The sequence below is a fragment of the Dendrobates tinctorius genome, unplaced genomic scaffold (assembly GCF_039654945.1).
Source record: "Dendrobates tinctorius isolate UK_male_01 unplaced genomic scaffold, ASM3965494v1 ptg000003l, whole genome shotgun sequence".
In the NCBI taxonomy this organism is placed as follows: Eukaryota; Metazoa; Chordata; class Amphibia; order Anura; family Dendrobatidae; genus Dendrobates; species Dendrobates tinctorius.
This window is the reverse complement of record NW_027361671.1, coordinates 91,455,109-91,469,115: the sequence shown is the minus strand read 5'-3', so window position 1 is coordinate 91,469,115 and position 14,007 is coordinate 91,455,109. Positions and strand designations below refer to the sequence as shown.

Here is a 14,007-nt window from a genome sequence, read left to right as displayed (position 1 = left end):
CAATGATACCACCATACACCTTCTACTACATAATGACTGAAACACATCCTGTTACTAAATAAAAAAAATAAAAACAATACTAAAAAGAGCAATATTACCATCTTACAGTAACCGTATATTGGTAGTGTCGGGGTAGCTATTTAGGGAGGGCTAAATTAACCCTTCACGGTTGATCCAGTGATTTCCAAATTAATTCACAGGGCGTTGCTAGCAACTGGGAATGACCACACGGAGACGGGGGTCTCTGTACGGGAGGATCCAGGCAGATCACTGAGCCCCTTTATTTTAGTCACTTTTTATAGTATTTTGCTTAATTATGCAAAGTTCTCAACTACCAATAACTTCATTTCCCTTTGTAAGCCAATAATATTGCAAGAAAACCGGAATATGTCCCTACTTACGTGATGTAGAGAATAGAACAATAGCACATTCTTTTAGGGTCTCATATCTCATATCTTGTACAAGCTAGAACAGTCTAGTTTCATAACAGCTGCGAACTTTCACCTAATTGCAAAATTTATCTTGTAAACAACAAAATGGTGTCGCAAGCACAAAAATGGAGTCTGAAGAACAAGATATCCCTTACATCTGAATACTGTACTTCACAATCCCCCCTAGATAAATTTTGTTAACACATATGCAGCATCAGAGGTGCTATCCCAAGCCATAAGCTCGAGGGGTACTGGTCTTCACATGACTGATGCCGTGTTATCACTCATGGCTGTCGCGGCACACCCATCCCCCCTGTATACTGCAGTTCACGAATAACAATTTTTGATAACGGTGGTGGAGATCTTTTGTAGGTAGCCATGTGCTTGGCTTCAACATCTTCATCAAGTAGCCTTTTGAGATCGGTGCAGAGAAGAGCAGGGGCAACGACACCTTTGGTATCATCATTAGCTGACTTAGTGCAGAATTTCCTAATACATACAGGAATACACCAAAGAACAAGTTTTAGTATCACATATACAACAAGGATACAGGTAGCAATATGCAACAAGCTCTGTAAGTTCCCAGCTATCCAGCCCCCAATTCCCTTAAACCAATTGGCTGGATTGAGAAAGGAGAAGGTGTCTGACCACCAACTGTCCTTATTACGATCATTGTCTTTATCGTATTGATCTCTGAGTCATTGAATATCTTCTAATTTTAACTTTTAACTTCTAATAATATGGAAAATGCGGAAAACCAAAACATTATGCCCCTTTATTTGCTATTGACTTGTTGGGTGATGAGGAGGACTTCATAGGGACCGTCATACAAGGGTTCTAGTCCGTGCTTTCTGACATCCCTTTTCACGACTACCAAATCACCAGGCTTCAGGTCATAACAGGTGTCGGTTTCTGCTGAATCTGAAAAAGAAAAGGAAACTAGAGCATGGATGTAAGTAAAAAATTTTGCTAAGCTGAATAACACATTGAACAGCACGGTCAGTTTCTTCTGATAACCGCTGAGGCTGGAAATTTGCAACTGGGGGCCTAGCACCAAACTATCTCTCATATGGGGACAGGCCATATTTTGCAATAGGGGTAGTACGGATATGGTATAGTACAATGGGTAGGAGCTCTGGCCATGGAGCCTTAGTCTCCTGCATCATTTTGGTCAATTGTCCCTTCAGTGTGCCGTTCAGCCTCTCAACTTCCCCACTGGATTGTAGGGTGGTACGGAGTATGGAGGGCTACAATGGATCGAAGCATTGTCAGAACTTCTTGGTACACATGAGAAGAAAAGGCCGGACCTTGATCACTTTCAACAACTTCTGGAACCCCATATCTGCATATAACTTCCATCACCAGTTTCTTCGCTGTGGTTTTTGCAGTCATGTTGGTAACAGGGTATGCTTCCGGCCAACTGGAGAACATGTCAACAACAACCAAACAGTATTCATACCTTCCAGACTTAGGCAATGTGATATGGTCCACCTGGAACCTTTGGAAAGGATAGTCGGACTTAGTAAGATGCTTCGGGGGTACACGTTGAAGTTGACTGGGATTACAAGTCTGACAGATATTACAGGAATGGTTGAGCTCTGTCAAAACTGTGGAAATTCCCAGGGCCCAGTAGAATTTTTGCACCAGTGCGAGGGCCTGATTCTTTCCTCGATGTGTAGGTCCATGTGCCCATGTGGCAATAGCAGGGTACATCCGCTTAGGGAGACACACGAGTTGGTCCTTTTTCCAGAGACCATTATCCATACGTGCCCCATCAGTCTTCCATTGCTTCACCTCTTCCTTTGGAGACATTCTCTGCATCGTCATTAAGCGGTCTCGCGGGGTCCGACAGAAAACTTCAGTCTGTTGTAGATCATCAGGTTCTTGTAGGGTCAATGCTTCTTGTAACTGTTTACGCTGAGAGCGTGTGGTCACCATAGTAGGTATGGTTGGTTCAACGGGTAAGAGAGCGGCGGCTTTTGCTTGCATATCCGCAAATACGTTAGCAACAGTCTGTGGACTGGTCCTAGGACCGTGCGCCTTAACTTTGATAATAGCCACCTGAGTAGGTAATTTGATCGAGTCCATGAGGGTTTTAACAGCTTCAGCATTTTTCACTGGGGTTCCGGCAGTAGTAATAAACCCTCGATTGGCCCACAGAGCCCCAAAATCATGAGCAATACCAAATGCATACCGTGAGTCCATGTATATATTAGCCCGTCTGTTCTTGGCCAAAGTACATGCAGTAGACAGAACCTGAAGTTCTGCTTCTTGCGCTATGAGGGCGGGAGTGCAGCTGCGTACACTACACAATGTCCTCTGTGGTAACAGCATATCCCGTGTGAATCTACCAAACTAGTCAGCATATCTTGAACCATCCATGTATAACACCAGATCAGGATTTGGGAGTGGATTCTCACTACTGACATTTGGTGGAGTAGCTGTTTCTTCAGTAAAGAAGTTGGGAACAGTCATATTGGAGGTAATCCTCATCACTGCCATCTTCCCTTATAGTTCATTATACCGTCTTTCAAGGCATTGTAAAGGGGTTGCATTATGTGGGATGCATCCGGTATCCACTGACAACAATAAGTCCATAAGAAAACGCTGGAGTTCAGTTTCATCTTTTGGGAAAGGAAGGGAGCTGACAGCTATTTTTCTTTCTTCTGCGCGGTGTCTGGCACCCTGAAGGAGACAGTGACCCAAGAATATCACTTGACCAAGGCAGAACAGAAGTCTCGAGGCTGAAACTCGACAGTTCAGTGCTGCCAGATGCTTAAGGAGGCTAACATTGGCAAAAATGGCAAAAGACACCTGCTCATATTTTTTTTGGTTGGGTCTGTTTTGGGCCCCTTGTGGCATCTGTGGGAAAGGCATGCAAAATACAGATTTCCTCACTGTCTTCATCTACATAGGGATTATATAACGTAAGAACCATCTGACCATCATCTTGGAATTGTATTCTGGAGCGGAACTGTGATAATGAATCTGCCCCTAGTAAATTTACAGGACATGTGGGAGAGATTACGAACTGAACAGTAACCTCGGGGAAGGGTTTTATGGGGTTTATAAAAGTATATTAATTGGGTCTGCCATCTACCCCGATTAAAACAGCAGGAGTATGACAATCTCTCTGAAAGTGTCCGAGTCTGGCACAGTGCCAGCATTGGCCGGGAGGGGCCTGGGGAGTAAGGTTCTCAGTCATAGGATTAGGAGCTAAAGTCTGAGGGGGAGCCAGAGTTTGCTGTATGGGCTGAAGGGCACACTGATAAGGGACAAACTGTGTGCTCGCAGCTGTGCTGAGCGCGATGGGAGGGGGCTGGAGCAGCTACGGCTGCTAGCTTGTTTTTTTTTTCTTTTTTCTCTCTCTGCTGAACAGAGTGGGTTAAATTCTTCTGAAAACCTTTTTTTCTTTTTTTTTTTAGCGGGGACTGAGGCTGGCAGCGGTGGCTGATGATAGATACCGTGAGCGTTTAACAAAGAAAAGGTGGGGGCTGCGACTCTCGGTCTTCTTGTACAATTGTCATCTAGCAGGGAGACCTCCTCTTTCAAATCATCACTTTTAACTATTTGTCTGCCTGACACATTAGTATCAATCTTAGTTCCTTCTTAATCAATCACTTCCTCACACCACAGTCACTTTCTTGAACCACAATACATCCAGTCCTTGCCATAATAATAGACAATTTTTCCTTCTTCAACATAGCAGTAACAGAAACAATCAGAATTCACTTCCTCTGTTCTTCCTAACACCGCCGTAACACAATTCACGTGCCAAGCCACAAAATTATTATTTTCCTTCCACGGATTCTCTCATTTACAGCTAAATATCCTTACTTCAGTTGTGCACAATACTGGAGCGGCCGTCTCAGTTTGTTCCACAGGGTCAACCCCTTCTGGGAAGCCCAAAATTCGCGGTACTCAGTGAAAGGAGGAGGGCGTCTCAGACTATCCCTCCGGACACCTCTGGTTTTATATATATATATCTATATATATCTATATATACCTGAGTTACGTACCCAGTCTTCGATCACTTCACCACGCCTGACTCTAATAGTGAATTCAGGACTTCAGGATATTTTGACTATAAAGAGAGTCACAATCACTGGTCAATCCGGGGTGTCCGTCCCTTATGCGGTACGGTTCAAGCACTGGGCCCCCAACGGGACTGCACCTCTATATGATTCCACCCATGAATCACCCCACCACGGGGACAAACCTCAGATCCTCTTTGCAGCAACAAGCACAGGAAAACCACACCAACGGTCAGTCTGAACAGTATAACTGCCAACTTACCGTGGTTGTCGTGAGGGATGATCAGTCCCAATTTTCCAGCACCCATGTCCGCTCCGAGGGTCCTTTGTCTTGTAGTCCTCCGGGGGCCCCCCGTTGGGCGCCAAGCTGTCGGGGTAGCTATTTAGGGAGGGCTAAATTAACCCTTCACGGTTGATCCAGTGATTTCCAAATTAATTCATAGGGCGTTGCTAGCAACTGGGAATGACCACACGGAGACGGGGGTCTCTGTACGGGAGGATCCAGGCAGATCACTGAGCCCCTTTATTTTAGTCACTTTTTATAGTATTTTGCTTAATTATGCAAAGTTCTCAACTACCAATAACTTCATTTCCCTTTGTAAGCCAATAATATTGCAAGAAAACCGGAATATGTCCCTAGTTACGTGACGTAGAGAATAGAACAATAGCACATTCTTTTAGGGTCTCATATCTCATATCTTGTACAAGCTAGAACAGTCTAGTTTCATAACAGCTGCGAACTTTCACCTAATTACAAAATTTATTTTGTAAACAAGAAAATGGTGTCACAAGCACAAAAATGGAGTCTGAGGAACAAGATATCCCGTACATCTGAATATTGTACTTCACAGTAGATACCAGTCCCACAGAACATACACGTGACTACAGTACAGTTTAACTTACACATGACGTTCTTTCTGATTCAGGATGATCACTTTTCCAGTCTTTTCCATCTGGCCCAGATCTCCATTACCACTTCTCCAGCCACAGCTTGTCTGCACAGATTACAACAAAAACACATTTAAAGCGACGTCACCATCTATTTCCAACCTACAAAACCTCCCCACTCTGCGTGCACTTGCGGTGTGGAGAACTGACCCCAATATTTAAAAAATTGTGCCATTATTAGGATTACTCCCTCCCTAAAAAATGAAGTGTCCCATAGAAAGTATTAATGCCCCTACTGTGCAAAGGCCTGTATTCTATATAATATCCCAAGTGCCCCCTTCCAGCAACAAATACCCTTGAGTGTCCACTTAAAGTTAATTATGCCCCCCCCAACAAAAATAAATAATGGGACCTGAGTGCCCCTATCAAAACTAATAATGTCCCCTTTTATAACAAATAATGTCCTCTGAGTACCCAGACAGCTCCGTATTGTCATGATCCAAGGTGGATCTGACAAGTAAATGGACAAAGTGAACTTTTTTCCCTTTGGCTTGGAGCCAAAGTGAGTTGATTGCCCCCCAGTGGCCATTAGAATTATTGCACGTGGTGTCGTTTGTTCTAAGTTGCCCCGGTGGTGGTGAGTGGTATTACACTTTAGTTTTAATGTGCACGTATTACAAATCAGGTGTGAGGCTCTATAAAAGAGTTTCAGTTGTGTTTCATGATCGTTGGTGATATTGATAGTTAGTCATTTACAAGGAAGCCTGGGTGAAAGATGGAGCTGAGCAAAAGTCTGGGCAGCCCAGCCACAGTGGCAGCTTTGGCGTCTGCAAGGAGTGCTGACATGGATTGGTGGAGTCCAACGATGTGGTCTGCAAGAAGGGCTGGCATGGCGTGGTGGAGTCGCAGTTTATGGTGTCAGCAGGAAGTGCTTGTATGGCTTGGTGGAGTGGCGACTATGGTAAGAGTTGCACTCAGCATGCTGGACTTGGTTGCTGAAAACTGGACTCAAGCATGCTGGACTTATTGGCAGAAAAGTTGGACTCAAGCATGCTGGACTTTTTGGCAGAAGCTGGACTCATCTTTGGGACTCTGTTTACTGGGCAGCTGCAACTGGTGGTGGACTCTGCTCCAAGGCTGCACTATGGTGATGGATCCGGTTATGGTGATGGATCTGGTTGGAGGAGAAGATGCATGCAGGTGGTGGGCTCTGTTGCTGGGAGCGTAAGCAACAGAGCAAAGCTAAGTGGTGTCCCCCTGTTTTGTCATTTTCCCTTATGTGTGTTTAGTGCAGTGGTGGGATTAGTTTCCGCACCGACCAGTTCCCTAGTGAGGGTTTAGGTGCAGGGCGAGTCAGGGTTTGAGGTACGCGTGTGTCGCCCGGTGCGAAACCGGCATAGGGAACGTTAGGAGTGCAGGGACACTGGCTCAGGGGAGTACAGGAGGTCTCCACGTCCCTATTCCCTATCGCAGGGCCCACCATTGTTATTGCTACCCACGTTTCCCCTTTATTATTTAAATTCGCCTTACTGGAGGCGGGGTTTCCAGACTACTGTATATATAACGTGTATTACCTAAATTCGCCAGTTGGAGGCGGTGTATCCAGCTGCACGTTTTATTTTTTAAATTCGCCCTACTGGAGGCGGTGTATCCACGGTCACACGTGTCATGGGTTCGCCTTGCGGTACTCGCTGCGTCCAGACACACGTGACCGTGACATTATCACCAACCCTACATTTTTTTTTTCTGGTGAGCCTTGGCCATGTGGAGACCGCTGAATAATTGCTGCCGGGCCTCACTGAGGTGAGTAAGGAGCGGCATGGTGTGTCAGAGCCGCTGCAGCAGTAGTTATCAGGGTCTGGGGCCTTCCCTTTGGCTTCACCAGAAAATCAGGTGGCGGCTGCGGTCTGGCAAAAGGCCCCTAGAGTCGCTGCTGGGGACCGGGACGGGACTTGTTCATACTGGTGGACGCACCCAGACAGGTGGGTGGAATTGGTGTCCCCATGGTGCTGTCTGGGGTTCACCAAGGTGAAGGGGTACATCCCTGTAGTGAGCAGACTGGTGTTATAGTCCGCGGGGTTCATGCCAAATCTTCCATACCATTGAAGAAGCCGCCCCCTCCTGGTCGTGTGGAGGCAACCAGAGAGTGTATTTTTCCTCCATATTCCTGCGGCTCTGGCAAAGTGCTCCCTAGAGTCGCTGCTGGTGAGCGGGACTTGTTCAAAATGAGAAAACAAATCCAGAAAATCACCTTGTCTGATTTAGCAAGATTTATTTTGCAAATGATGGTGGAAAATAAGTATTTGATCACCTAAAAACATGCAAGATTTCTGGCTCTCACAGACCTGAAACTTCTTTAAGAGGCTCCTCTGTCCTCCACTCATTACCTGTAGTAATGGCACCTGTTTGAACCTGTTCAGTATAAAAGACACATGTCCTCAAACTTCAGTCACACTCCAAACTCCACTATGGTGAAGACCAAAGAGCTGTCGAAGGACACCAGAAACAAAATTGTAGCCCTGCACCAGGCTGGGAAGACTGAATCTGCAATAGGCAAACAGCTTGGTGTCATGAAATCAACTGTGGGAGCAATAGTAAGAAAATGGAAGACAAACAAGACCACTGATAATCTCCCTCGATCTGGGGCTCCACACAAGATCTCACCCCGTGGGGTCAAATTGATCACAAGAACGGTGAGCAAAAATCCCAGAACCACACGGGAGGACCCAGTGAATGACCTGCACAGAGCTGGGACCACCGTAACAAAGGCTACCATCAGTAACACACTACGCCGCCAGGGACTCAGATCCTGCAGTGCAAAACGTGTCCCCCTGCCAGTACATGTCTGGGCCTGTCTGAAGTTTGCTAGAGAGCATTTGGATTATCCAGAAGAGTATTCTAAGAATGTCATATGGTCTGATGAAACCAAAGTTGAATTATTTGGTAGATACAAAACTCGTCGTGTTTGAAGGAGACAGACTGCTGAGTTACATCCAAAGAACATCACCATACCTACTGTGAAGCATGGGGATGGCAACATCATGCTTTGGGGCTGATTCTCTGCAAAGGGACCAGGACGACTGATCCATGTAGATGAAAGAATGAATGGGGCCATGTATTGTGAGATTTTGAGTGCAAACCTCCTCCCATCAGCAAGGGCATTGAAGATGAAACATGGATGGGTCTTTCAGCATGATAATGATCCCAAGCACACCCCCAGGGCAACGAAGGAGTGGCTTCATAAGAAGCATATTATGAAGGTCCTGGAGTGGCATAGCCAGTCTCCAGATCTCAACCCCACAGAAAACCTTTGGAAGGATTTGAAAGTCCGTGTTGCCCAGGGACAGGCCCAAAACATCACTGCTCTAGAGGAGACCTGCATGGAGGAATGCATACCACCAACAGTGTGTGTCAACCTTGTGAAGACTTAGATAATTCGTTTGACCTCTGTCATTGCCAACAAAATATATAACAAAATATTGAGATGAACTTTTATTAATGAACAAATACTTATTTTCCATGATAATTTGCAAAATAAATCTTGCCAAATCAGCCAAGGTGATTTTCTGGATTTGTCTCCTCATTTTGACTTTCATACTTGTGGTCTACCTATGATGTCAATTACAAGCCTCTCGTCTTTTTAAGTGGGAGAACTTGCACAATTGGTGGCTGACTACATACTTTTTTCCCCCACTGTCTGTGTGTGTGTGTGTATATATATATATATATATATATGTACATATATATATACACACATACACATTATGAAGGCCCTCACCCCCACCATTCCTCATACAGCGCTTCATCTTCCCCCCATCCCCCACACAGCCCCTCATTATCCCCCATTCCCCGCAAAGACCCTCATCACCCCCCCTTCTCCCCACAGCCCCTCATCATCCCCCTTCTCCCAACAGCCCCTCATCATCCCCCTTCTCCCCACAGCCCCTCATCATCCCCCTTCTCCCCACAGCCCCTCATCATCTCGCCACAGCCCCCCTTCTTCCCACAGCCCCTCATCATCCCCCCTTCTCCCCACAGCCCCTCATCATCCCCTTCTCCCCACAGCCCCTCATCATCCCCCTTCTCCCCACAGCCCCTCATCATCCCTTCTCCCCACAGCCCCTCATCATCCCCCCTTCTCCCTACAGCCCCTTATCATCCCCCCTTCTCCCAACAGCCCTTTATCATCTCGCCACAGCCCCTCATCTCCCCACAGCCCCTCATCATCCCCCTTCTCCCCACAGCCCCTCATCATTCCCCCTTCTCCCCACAGCCCCTTATCATCCCCCCTTCTCCCCACAGCCCCTTATCATCTTTCCACAGCCCCTTATCATCTTGCCACAGCCCCTCATCTCCCCACAGGCCCTATCATCTCACATTCTCCCCACAGCCCCTCATCATCCCCCTTCTCCCCACAGCCCCTTATCTCACCACAGCCCCTCATTATCCCTTCTCCCCACAGCCTCTTATCATCTCACATTCTCCCCACAGCCCCTCATCATCCCTTCTCCCCACAGCCCCTCATCATCCCTTCTCCCCACAGCCCCTTATCATCCCCCCTTCTCCACACAGCCCCTTATCATCTTTCCACAGCCCCTTATCATCTTGCCACAGCCCCTCATCTCCCCACAGCCCCTTATCATCTCAAATTCTCCCCACAGCCCCTCATCTCCCCACAGCCCCACATCATCCCTTCTCCCCACAGCCCCTCATCATCCCCCTTCTCCCCACAGCCCCTTATCTCACCACAGCCCCTCATTATCCCTTCTCCCCACAGCCCCTTATCATCTCAGATTCTCCCCACAGCCCCTCATCATCCCTTCTCCCCACAGCCCCTCATCATTCCCCTTCTCCCCACAGCCCCTTATCTCACCACATCCCCTCATCATCCCTTCTCCCCACAGCCCCTCATCATCCCTTTTCCCACAGCCCCTCATCATCCCCCTTCTCCCCACAGCCCCTCATCATCCCTTCTCCCTACAGCCCCTTATCATCCCCCTTCTCCCCACAGCCCCTTATCATCTTGCCACAGCCCCTCATCTCCCCACAGCCCCTCATCATCCCCCTTCTCCCCACAGCCCCTCCCCATCCCTTCTTCCCACAGCCCCTCATCATCCCCCTTCTCCCCACAGACCCTTATCTTGCCACAGCCCCTGATCATCCCTTCTCCCCACAGCCCCTTATCATCCGCCTTCTCCCCACAGCCCCTTAGCATCTTGCCACAGCCCCTAATCTCCCCACAGCCCCTTATCATCTACCCACTGTCCCTCATCATCCCTTCTCCCCACAGCCCCTCATCATCCCCTTCTCCCCACAGCCCCACATCATCCCTTCTCCCCACAGCCCCTCATCATCCCCCTTCTCCCCACAGCCCCTTATCTCACCACAGCCCCTCATTATCCCTTCTCCCCACAGCCCCTTATCATCTCACATTCTCCCCACAGCCCCTCATCATCCCCCTTCTCCCTACAGCCCCTTATCTCACCACAGCCCCTCATCATCCCTTCTCTCCACAGCCCCTCATCATCCCTTCTCCCCAGAGCCCCTCATCATCCCCCTTCTCCCCACAGCCCCTCATCATCCCCCTTCTCCCCACAGCCCCTCATCATCCCTTCTCCCCACAGCCCCTTATCATCCCCCTTCTCCCCACAGCCCCTTATCATCTTGCCACAGCCCTCATCTCCCCACAGCCCCTCATCATCCCCCCTTCTCCGCACAGCCACTCATCATCTCCCCTTCTCCCCACAGCCCCTTATCATCCCCCCTTCTCCCCACAGCCCCTTATCATCTTGCCTCAGGCCCCTCATCTCCCTACAGCCCCTCATCATCCCTTCTCCCCAAAGCCCCTCATCATCCCCCTTCTCCCCACAGCCCCTTATCTTGCCACAGCCCCTCATCATCCCTTCTCCCCACAGACCATTATCATCCGCCTTCTCCCCACAGCCCCTTAGCATCTTGCCACAGCCCCTCATCTCCCCACAGCCCCTTATCATTCCCCCCTTCTCCCCACAGCCCCTCACCATCCCTTCTCCCCACAGCCCCTCATCATCCCCCTTCTCCCCACAGCCCCTTATCTACCCACTGTCCCTCATCATCCCTTCTCCCCACAGCCCCTCATCATCCCCCTTCTCCCCACAGCTCCTCATCATCCCTTCTCAGCACACACAGCTCCTCATCACCTCCCCTTTCTCCCCACAAAGCCCCTCATCATCCCTCTCATTCCCCACACAGCACCTCATCACAATCTTTCCTTTGCAGGCCCACTCAAGTATCATAAACCCCTTTCCAAAATACATCCTCAGGGTCCTCACACCAAGTCCTGTGTCCTCACTCCCATTTGCAGCCCCTCACCTCTCCTCACAGGGCTCCATGCTGCAGCCCCTCAGTTTCCTTCTCCAGCAGCCTTGCCAAAACACAGCTTCACTTCCTGCTATTGGATCATCACTGGACTGAAGGAGGCCCTGCCCCTTCCAGTGACATCATTACCTGAAGAAATCAACTCCAATCTTCTAGACACAAACCCTGCTGCCAGCCGCATCACACAGACAGTACTGTGCAGCACAGCAGACACGGCCACACGCAGTTTGCTGTGTGCAGCCATCAGGCGGCCGGCCCTGCACAGCTGCTGGGTAAGTGGCCCGGGGGGCATTTGCCTCCCTGTCACCTGGCCCAGCCCGCCCCTGTGGGTAGGAAACTAGGTGTCACTGGTCACATTGAGCCTCTCATACTTTTTACTGGTGTATAATCATATGCCCTGAGCACCCCCATAATTTGGGCCAGCCCCAGACAACAGGGTACAAACAAATCACTATTACTCTCAGTTCAAATGGACAATTATATACGTAAAGTTAATGATGTCCCTGTGCCATGCAGTGCGGAGGATCAGAATACACTGAGGAGACCAGAGCAGCGGGGTATGGGGAGAAGAATTATATGGGGCTCATTATGCTGTATGAAGTAATATATGGGGCCCAATATACTGTATGAAGTAATATACAGGGCTCATTATACTGTATGAAGTAATATATAGGGCCCATTATGCTATATGAAGTAATATATAGGGCCCATTATACTGTATGAAGTAATATATAGGGCCCATTATGCTGTATGAAGTAATATATGGGGCTCAATATACTATATGAAGTAATATATAGGGCCCATTATACAGTATGAAGTAATATATAGGGCCCATTATACTGTATGAAGTAATATATAGGGCCCATTATGCTGTATGAAGTAATATATAGGGCCCATTATACTGTATGAAGTAATATATAGGGCCCATTATGCTGTATGAAGTAATATATGGGGCTCAATATACTATATGAAGTAATATATAGGGCCCATTATACTGTATGAGGTAATATATAGGGCCCATTATACTGTATGAAGTAATATATAGGGCCCATTATGCTGTATGAAGTAATATATAGGGCCCATTATACTGTATGAAGTAATATATAGGGCCCATTATGCTGTATGAAGTAATATATAGGGCCCATTATACTGTATGAAGTAATATATAGGGCCCATTATACTGTATGAAGTAATATATAGGGCCCATTATACTGTATGAAGTAATATATAGGGCCCATTATGCTGTATGAAGTAATATATAGGGCCCATTATACTGTATGAAGTAATATATAGGGCCCATTATGCTGTATGAAGTAATATATAGGGCCCATTATACTGTATGAAGTAATATATAGGGCCCATTATACTGTATGAAGTAATATATAGGGCCCATTATACTGTATGAAGTAATATATAGGGCCCATTATACTGTATGAAGTAATATATAGGGCCCATTATGCTGTATGAAGTAATATATGGGGCTCAATATACTATATGAAGTAATATATGGGGCTCTATATACCATATGCAGTAATATATGGGGCCCATTATACTGTATGGAGCATTATGTGGGGATAGGGGATGACGTTCTGTTTGTTGTGGATCTGACCGCTGGGACCCCCATGATCCTGGGAAACGTACCTTTGAAGAGCACCATGTAAATGGAGCTGTGGTCAGTCATACGCACTGTGGCGCCATTTACATGTGGCTCTTCAAATAACTCCTTTAAGAGAGTGATATGGGGATGACAAAGTATAGCAAAAATTCACTGATCGGGGTGAGGAGTGCTATAGTTTGTGGGCTGGTGGGGTTTGTGCGGCAGGGCTGCTTTTTTGTCCCAGTCCGGCCCTGTGCCAGGCCTACCATTGCCATTAATGACCCTTGTTCTGGATACTTCTGTGTTGTTCTTGTATGTGTGTGTGATGGCGCTGACATCCTTGTGTTTGGACACCTTCTTTTCTATTTATCTAAATCAAAATGTCCACTATTGGACTCAGTGTTACAGGATAGATATGAAAATGTACTTTGTGTGTGAGGGGCGTCATTTTGCTGTCCGCCTCAGGCAGCAGAGAGGCTAGGTTCACCCCGGGAACAGTCTTCACCTCCTGCTGAAGAAGGACCTTACAGGCACCATGGCGTATGTGCCAATGCCGCATCCCACCTCGAAAGTGTGCGTAGCTCTAAATACCTTTATTGATGGATATGAGGCAGAGGTCTTGAAATCCATAATTGGAAAATTGGTTCCCATTCTCTTACATAAAGTAGTGGGAAAACCACCAGGTAACTTTCCTGCCCTC

General features: G+C 47.5%; 1 long non-coding RNA gene across 1 annotated transcript; it reads right to left on the bottom strand.

The window, feature by feature from the left end:
- Positions 1–241: 241 nt before the first annotated feature.
- On the bottom strand, positions 242–11,781 carry LOC141071491 (uncharacterized). The gene is made up of 3 exons (XR_012226681.1): positions 11,705–11,781; positions 5,369–5,460; positions 242–1,352 (listed from the first exon to the last, which is right to left on the bottom strand). It is a non-coding gene; the product is annotated as an uncharacterized lncRNA (long non-coding RNA).
- Positions 11,782–14,007: the final 2,226 nt, after the last annotated feature.